Source organism: Scardinius erythrophthalmus (genome assembly GCF_964197995.2).
Source record: "Scardinius erythrophthalmus genome assembly, chromosome: 6".
Lineage (NCBI taxonomy): Eukaryota > Metazoa > Chordata > Actinopteri > Cypriniformes > Leuciscidae > Scardinius > Scardinius erythrophthalmus.
The window spans coordinates 22,971,133-22,980,912 of record NC_138226.1 but is presented as its reverse complement, the minus strand read 5'-3'; the positions used below and the strand labels follow the sequence as shown (position 1 = coordinate 22,980,912).

The 9,780-nt window shown below is 37.4% G+C and overlaps 1 long non-coding RNA gene across 1 annotated transcript; it reads right to left on the bottom strand.

Annotated features, from left to right (window-relative positions):
• Nucleotides 1-297: 297 nt before the first annotated feature.
• On the bottom strand, nucleotides 298-6,947 carry LOC308692989. Its single transcript, XR_014030393.1, has 3 exons — nucleotides 6,809-6,947; nucleotides 2,417-2,481; nucleotides 298-1,756 (listed from the first exon to the last, which is right to left on the bottom strand). It is a non-coding gene; the product is annotated as an uncharacterized lncRNA (long non-coding RNA).
• Nucleotides 6,948-9,780: the final 2,833 nt, after the last annotated feature.

The window sequence follows — 9,780 nt, the reverse complement described above, 5'->3', positions numbered from 1 at the left end:
TAGGACAGCTGGAAACTAATCTCACATCCATGCCAACCAAAAAGAGAAACACCAAAGGAGCTGAGTCCAGTCATATGATACTAGTGAGAAAAGATCTACTCTAGATATCAAGATCATGCCATTAATGTATTTTCATCTCTTTCATTCTATTCTTAACTTAATATGTCACACTTTGTTTGTAATTTCAGAATTAAAATTAATTTAGATATTTCTGGGGTCAATTCATGTCAGGGTGAGTTGAAGTGTTCTGATATAAAAACAAAAAAACAAAAAAAAAACTTCTTGACAAGAAAACCTGAAGTTTGATTTGATCTTTTATTACAATTATCTTTTATTACAAAGATGTTTCGCTGCTTATTAATATTTGAAATTTTTAATATTTGAAAAGTCTCTAAAAATATCAGATTTTTTTTAAATGACTTTTTACTTTAATCTTATACCACAAGAAAATTTAAGATGAAATGATCAATGAATTTAAACATTTTCCAAATTCATATTGTTATGACATTTTTGCCACTGAAATATGCCACTGAAACAATTAATTTAGCAAAATGTAAAGCAGTAGCAAACAACTTTATTACAAATTGCTGATAAACTTATTTCCAAGTGCAAAACCCTTTCAGCTGGTATTAGCATGCGATGTACAGATCCCAGTGTAATGTTTATTAGCCTGGCAGGCAAAGTCTTGCTGATAACTTGTCAGATCAGAGATGCTAAGACTAAGATGCCATAGCCAGGATCACACTTGAGCCAATTTTATTACCAGAGGCCTCCAGCGTGTTGTCATTCTGTCACGTTTTGGATCAGAGGTGAGCCATTTTTATGACCTAGTAGCCAGGACCAAGGCTTAACCGAGTCATTGAGCTTGATCTCTAAATACGTTTTAAAACCTCCATCCATTTCAGGACAATGATGACTTCAACTGAACCCACAGCTGAAAACTATGGATCTGAAGCACTGGTTTTCCTCAAACCATTCATTCATTCAACCATGATTGGCAACATAGTCTTTTGGATAGAGGCCTGAATATGTCGTGTCATTTGAGGGACGGGAACAGCAGCAAGGCACCATGGTTAAAACATGTTCTAATGGTGACTTTAATTCTAGAAGCACATCTTGTACCACACTATTCAGATGTTAAGCCTCTCTGCCAGCTTGTTATTGAACCAGTGTGGTATAGACTTACCTTCAAGAGGAACACCATGGCAAAAATGTTAATGGAGCAACGCACGATAGTACTGTTTGTCTCAGAAACATGCCAGATACATGGTGACTACCCACACTTGTTCACCTTCACTCAAACACTCACTTAGCATGCCAGGCCCCCAATGCCTGTGCACAGCACCTGATTTATGAGGCAGTTTGTATTGGAGCAGAACCACAGGCCTCTAAAAGCTGGAGATGCTTGCATATATACCTGTTGATAAGTTTCTACAGTCGTATCATTGAAAAAGTCTATAAAGAGTGAGAATGTGTGAAGCCAGCAGCTCATGAGAAGTATTGGTGAAAAGAGTGGAGCATGGTGACAGGAGGTCTGACAGGCCAGGCTCTCACAGTCCTCAAGACCTTGAGTTAAATATAGATGAAGGGATTGGATGTGCTCTTGGAGACATGAGCTGAGGCAGTAGGAGAAAGTGATGAGCTCTCCACTTGTTGGATCTTTCTAAACCCTGGCACGTCTGTCCATCACTTGTCTGTTGGCACCTTAGCGCTCAAGTCTCCTTCATCTCATGTCTTCCCTCAGGAAGCCTGTAGCCTTTTAGAGAGTGAAAAAAAAATTTAATTGTGAGTTTAATAAATAGTCACATTGTGAAATATAAAGCCACATTGTGAGATAAACAGGTTTTTGAGGTTAACTGATCTAATTTTGTTTCAAAAAAGTGATCCGTGACATTATATCACAATTACCAAAGTTTTTGTCTTTTTGTGTTTTTAGATTTGTGGAGTAAAACAATTTTGTTTTTATTTTGAAGTGAAAAGTAAAATTAGCTCCCAACCAACAGAACTGGCACAGAAGGCCCAGAGTGGCATGTTATTATTTTTACAATTAATACTTATTGTAATTAATTATTCACTAAATCCATGAGTTAGATCACTTAATTCAAGACCTATAGCCTAACTGAGTAAAATCATTCAATTTGAACTTACTGAGTTGCTAAGAAATCTCTTAAATAAAAATATGGAAAATTAAAAATGTACAGTACTGTCACGGAGTCAACGGAACCACCAATCCAACCATCAGCACCAGATCACTGAACTCCGCCCACTCGATCACTATCACCTGAATTTTGATCACCTGCACCTCATCATCACTCACCCTTTATCTTCCACCGATTCCCTCTCCTCAGTGTCTGGTCTCGTCTATGACTTACGCCACAAACTACTCACCTGAGATTCCTTCATTCGAGACACTTACCTGAAGTCCCGTTCTTCCCGTCATCGCTGATCTTCGTTTCCCTGGTTCTTCCCGTCTTCATCTACCTGCAAAAAGATACATCATTACTGTCAGCTAAGCCTTCACCAGTTTCCACTGATCGAGCACACGTCACGCCCTTCAGTGGGCTCAATCATTATGACAAGCTAACGCTCCAGTCACGAGTTCATTGTCTGCCTTCCTGCTTCACTTCAAGGAAGTCTTCGGCGAAACTACATCCGCCCTCTCTGTACATGTTCAACTCTTTCAACTTTGTCAAGGTAATCAATCGGTCAGTTCCTATTCATTACAATTTTGTACTCTCGCAGCCGCAAGTGGATGGAATGAGACTGCCCTCCTCACCGCCTTTCGTCAAGGTCTAAATACCGATGCTCGTCAATTTATGGTAATCCACGATGATAGTATGGGATTAGAGAATTTCATCCAGAAGACCATTCGAGTCTCCCAATGCCTCTCAGCGTGCTCACTGCCCCAACCAGCTCTGCATCCTCCGCCTTCGGTACCATCAGTCGCACTTCCAAGACCAGAACTGATGCAGGTCGACTCTTACCATCTTACTCATGAGGAGCGTCAAAGAAGATTATCGAACCATCTTTGTCTGTACTGTGGGGAGAAGGACAAATCATGTCTAACTGTCCCATTCGACCCCCACGCCCAGCGTTGAGTACCATCCAACTTCCACCTAAGATTGCTCCTCTCACCCGTACCACAGGACACATCATAACTCCTAGTACTGTTCCAGCACAAGCTCTCATCGACTTCGGCTCAGCGAGCAACTTCATCTCTCACCACCTCCTTCAGAGGCTCAACATCAAAAGGAAACACTGTACCCAGAACCTAGAAATCCATACCATCCTGGGAAAGCCGCTGGGCCGTGGTCGCATCTTTCACTTCTCCCCTACCTTCATCGGCGGAGGTAAATCAAATAAATTGACCTTTAAGATGAATCTCTTTTACTTAGAATAGCTGGTTTACTATTTTATATTAATGACTCTTTAAAATATATATTATATATTAATAAGAATGGTATTAAAAGGCTGTTATACATTCCTATAGTCTTTGAATAATTTTACATTTTGTGCAATGACAAATAATTTAACAAATGTTTCTAATTTTCTCTTAAAGTCACTATGACTGTCACACATAGGTTCTGTTTTTGGTTTAGTTCTAGTTCCTGTACCTTTTTCCTTTGTTCCCTTTATCACACCCCTAGTTAGTTTCCATAGTTTCTCATTAGATAACCTCCACCTGTTGTTCATTTAGAAACCTACAATTCTTGTTTTTGAAAGATTGCAATATAAAGCTGTTTTTGTATAGCAAAAAAACTGGAAGCATCTGATATTGGAAGCATTGCCCCATAACCATTCGGTAAAATTAATGGGCATGGCTTTACTGTGCACAATTACTTAAGGTGGATAAAGTTAAATTGCGAGATATGAAATCAAGGTTGCAAACGGACTTCCACAGTTGTGAGAGTGATTCCTGCTTACTACAGCAAAATAAATCACGTTTACCTGAGTTTTGAAAACGAGTTCTGCCTGGAGTGAATGCTTTGAGAGAAGATCCATGTGTGTTTTTCTATTGTCCTCTCTAGCTGAAAGCACAGACAAACATGCAGCGCGAGATGAGTGAATTCATGTCTGCCCATAACCTCTTGACCCTTTCAGGAAAAGAGTAGACCATGGATCTCATACTAACCCTGGCCAATGGGTCTTTCTGCATTGCAGTGAGCAAGCCCTCATTATCACTCACAATAAAAAATGAGATCTCCCTGAATCTCCACATGGGGCTTTAAACTAAAGGACACAAAGCTTCTTTGTTGAGTAGTAAAATTAACACTCTCCTTGACTTCTCAGAGTCTCTCACTGACATCACATATTTGCACTCAGCATGTGACTCATTGTTGCATTATCACATTGTATGAAGTTTAAGGGGTCAAAGCAGAAAACCATTCTCCTGAACAAGAACTTGTGTTATCATGACATTGAAGAGTTCAAGCACTGGATAGTCATGCTCACATTAAATCCAAATACACATTCATAAACATATGTCCACAAGCGAATTCTAAAAGTAATGTGTTGGGTGGCAGGCAGAAAATGATGTTCAGTTGGTTCCAAGGTCACTGGCCCTGCTCCCCTTCCCTTGGCAGAAAGGATTGTAATAGCTGTGCTGACAGACGTGTCTGACCAGCTGGGACTGTCCGCACTAATATGTTAACCCTTTAAGACCAGAGGACTTATATTCCATACAGCAGTCAAAACCTCATGGGTACACTTTCAAGGGTACAATGTTTGTCATAACACTTTTATGCTACTCTGTTTCTGGTGCTTTTTCCTGCATGTCCTTAACCATTTTGTGCTACATTATCCTTATAGCCAATATCTTTTCATCTGTTGTCATTATTAACACTGCAAAATGTAATTTTATTAATGAATATTTATATATATATATATATATATATATATATATATATATATATATATATATATATATATATATATATATATATTTTTTTTTTTTTTTTTTTATGTTTTAAAACATTTAGTCCTGTGATGCAAAGCTGAATTTTCAGCATCATTACTTCAGTATCACATGATCCTTTCAGAAATCATTATTTTATGCTGATGCTGATGAAACTGACACTGTGATACATTTTTTCCATCTTAGATGAATAGAAAGTTCAAAAGAACAGCATTTATCTGTAATACAAAATCTTTTGTAACATTATAAATTACCTTACTGTCACTTTTGACCCATTGTATATGTCCTTGCAAAAAAAAATATTTACTTCAAACTGTGGGTATAAAGGTTTTTTTTTTTTTTTTTGAAAAAATAAATTAAAATGTTTAACCTTTTTTTCTAAAAATAAAAAAGGACAAAATGCTTATTAAGAAAATAGTTGTGTAAACAGTTCAGTAAAACAAAACTTTTTCTCCTTCCTTCAGGAAATCTTAGTGTAAACCATCAGATCCTGCGACAAAAATTTAGGAGAATGTGAGTTTAACTATCAGAGAAACAAACTGAGTCATGTGAGAGACAGCCTTTTATCGAGGTCCTGCTCTGGTCCCAGCTGAGGCGGCTGATCTGAGAACAGCTGGAGAAACACAGGTCACATGGGACTGGGCTTTCCCTCCTAACAGCTGGGAAAACAAACCACCTCAGGACTCAGTTCATAACCGTACATATACACACTCCCATAATGCACAGCTAACTCAGGTCAAGCCTACATAGACATTAAACCTCTGCTTTAAACCAACAACATCCAACATCACACTTTAACCATCATCAGTTTTTCCTAAGAAACATTACTACACATGCCAAAAGCAGAAACAGATTAAACAAGAAACCCTAAACCTGTTTAATGCACATTTATACTAAAAAAAGAGTTTCTTGTGCTCATACATGCCAACATTAACTGCTTTCAGTTGTGTCATGAACAACCAAAATGAATAACTCTTATTGGAATGAAACAACTACACTCTCATATGTGTTCTGGAGTTCTTTTGATCATCTTTTCCATCTGTCTGCCTGTCCACACATCAGTGTGTGTGAGTTATTAGCCAGGCTGCTGTCTCTTTCAGAGAAGGAGAAGAGAGAAATCTGAGTTCTTACATTAAAGGCACACTATGCAAGATTTGTACCTAAATATAACAGCTTTGAAATCATTTTAATGGGAAACAATCTCGTAGTAGGGCGAATCATTAGACCCTTCTCTCTTAAAAGATCAAGGAAAATGTGATTCCTCATTTTAACCCCTTTTAATGTACAACAAGATGAGACACATGGTTTATCACAAGAGTGAGAGAGGTTGAGGGGTTGGATGCTCATCCATCATCTTTCTGCAGCATCAATCATTAATGTGTAACAACATTTTTCACAGCTTATCAGAAAGTTTACCTCACACCCAAGGATGTCTGCAGGCACAGGAGCCTGACAGGCCAACAAAGACAGATGAAATCAGAATGTCACGCGGCTTGCGTCCAGAGTGCAGGAGACATGGAGCTAAATATAGTAAATTGGACTGCAAGTAGGTGATGGCAAGGGTGACAATGTTCAAAAACAGCACGCATTGTTCACACTAAAAGAGCTCTACGTCTCAGCTTAGAGGAGATCAGAGCAGATTCAGAGCTAAACATCACCATTCTGCTCAAAAGGGAAACTTATTAATTGTGTGGCATGTCAATTTATAATTCCAATGGATTTGCTTTTTACATTTATGTATTTAGCAGACGCGTTCATCCAAGAGAGTTTATCCTTCATCAAGGAGCCAACAACATTCATAATATGCGATGCCAGGTTTATCTGACAACTTGATTAGAAAGCAAGCTAGAGAAGAGAAATACAGAGAAGATTTTTTTTTTAAATGTAACTTACCAGTTCAGTTCAAACACTAATACTCAACCCTTGCTCTCCCCCCACCTAGTTTTCATCAGCAACTTTCCTCTCTCCAACCTGCCACCTTATATACAGCTTGTTTGCCAAACCTGCATTTCCAAATTCACTTGCCAAGTGTAATCAAATTCTGTCCTGATCATGCATACACACGCAGACGGAACAGTGTAGCCTGGTGGCTGCATGTGAGTTGATCAACAGATTAGTCTTAGTTCCCATGTAACACAGTTATTCTTAATTTTTGCAGGTTGTAAAGCTGTCAATCCACCGTGAAATAGATTTATTCTGCTCCTTTAATTAAAATTTCCATAAAAGTTCCATTCCAAGAGTGCTGATATTTAACAGCACAGGCACTTTTCACTGTTTGTAACTCTGTATAACTTTTCAGTGTTTGTTATAGAGTCTGTGCATTAGTGGTGCGGATTTTTCAGTGTCAGTGTTTACATCCTTACACCAGTAGGTGGCGACAACTGATTCTGTTGTCTGGCGACAACTGAGTCATTGAAATATTCAGTCGATTTGATCAAAACATTGATTCATTAAAGGAGAACTCCGGTCAATTTTAACACTGAGCTCATTTTTTTGTAAATTTGGAGTGCTGTCAATACAGAGAACAACGACAAAAATCGGTGTTGCCTACACCGTGTTATCCTCTTTTTAAAATTTGCACCCTGTTGACTTCAATGGGGCAAGTTTTAAACCTGCTTTTAGCCTCTTAACATCCTTGATGTGTCATTACAAGTGCACAGCTAATGTGAGTGATTCCTTCAGAGTGATCACGGGTGAATCTGACTGCAGTAGATGTGAAAGATAGGGATAAAAATGATGTTTATTCAGCCAGCGCAAATACCTGTATTTACATCCTGTTTTCGGTCGAAGTCCATAGTAATCGATTGTCGAGTTCACGCGCATTGGTTTAGTACCTATGATCACGCGCGTGAACTCGACAATCGATTACTATGGACTTCGACCGAAAACAGGATGTAAATACAGGTATTTGCGCTGGCTGAATAAACATCATTTTTATCCCTATCTTTCACATCGACGAGTAGAATAACTCAATTCACAGTACACATCAAAGAGTAGGCAAAAAGTATCTGGATGGCTTACTTCCGGCGAGATTCTGAAGTGTTAATACCATGGTATAATACCAAGTGAAGTGACACAGCTGATGCTAGTAGGTCACATGATAATGACAACATGATGAATGGAGTACATCAATCATACTACACACATTCACACACTATATAGAACATACTTTTTTAGAAGAGAGTATGTGATTTCGGATGCAGCCACAGTCTTTAGGAGTAATTAAATCATGCAGTCAATCGATTTGTTTCAAATTCCGATTCATTCAATACTGAAACAAGTTGACTGTCTTTATGAGTGAGTCATTGAATTGGTCACTAAACCAATTAGTTCATAAACACTAATTCATTCAGTAATGAAACTACTTGTGTGTTGCTCTTATATTTCGAACAACTATTTTGTTTGTGTGATCTTGCGTAATGTGTAATTTCCTTCTCTTGATTCGTAAGAAGTCTAAGAGCATTCCAAACCTTTCAGTGGCAAAAGCACACAGCTTTCATCAGCTTTAAATGATTTACGTTTCCTGTCAGTCTCAGCATTCAAACACAGCCTGAAGTGAGCCCATGTTTTAGAGGTCATAGGTCAAACAAGTTTAAACCCATTACACGGTGAAACAAAGGAGACTTTTCCCTCTAATTAGGATCTATTTACAATCTATTTAGGATCTATTTAAAAATCCACATAATTATATATACATATATTATAATCATTCCCAACAAAAACTCCTTATGTGAGATACACATTCTCCTATGCCAGTTTTGAAGTCAAAACACATTCAAACTATTAGATTTGTATGACAAATACACACTTAACCTCTGTCCCAAGTAAAATATGACATTCTCTAAATGCGTAATGAATTAATAGTATGTTTTCAAAACATTCTGTCTGGTCATGCATGTGTGTGTATAGAAGGGACTTCTCCTGCTGGCCAGATGTGCTGGTGAGAGACGTATTCACCCCTGGACAGACGCGTGGCACTAAAGGCTGTGGAGTGATATGAATCCTGACAGAAACCTGGCTGTCATGAACACACAAAATTTTACCCTTCTCTGCAAATGTTTCAACATGTGTAGGACATGCCACACACAGATTTAACATAACTGCCATATATATATTTAAAGTGTATCTGTGGAGGTGCGTATGCTGGATATTAGAGTATTCTAGAATGACCACAAATTAAGTGCAATGCAGATGGGAAGTTGATGCATAATATGTCCATGCTATCTTAGGATAAAATTTAGATAAGGGAAATGATATACAGTATTTTACTTACTGTAAATGGACAAATATTTTTAAAACGACAAATATTAAATGTGATTTCTCAATTAATTAACCTGCATGCATATTAATGATAAAAGAACAAGCAGAATACTGGTTTAAAATAATGTGTATGTGACATGCAGCAGAGCAGTAAACTGCAGATTTATGTGTGTTTTTGCAGATTTTACTTTTGGATCCTGAGGACATTGGTGTCAATTTGATGCCATTTTCATAAAATTAATATCCAGATAAATTCATTATAAAATACATTATACAGTAAATGTATAAAACAAATATTTAACATTTAACATTATACTCTCAAAGAGAGAAAAGTGTCCTTTTATATATTCATACAAATGTAGTCAAATGATCTCAAACCATTACTAAAAATGTTTCTATTTTTTTAGTTAAAGTATACATATTAATTATCTGCAGTTTGAGAAAACACTATTATTATTATTATTATTATTATATTTCAAAATGTCAGAGTATTTGGTGGTGGAAGCACAAGAGGCAAGGAAATCTGACCTTTTGTACAGAAAGTTTCACGTGCTCAATGTCACTAGTTCGCTTATATTTAATTATGCAGAAAACATTTCTTATTC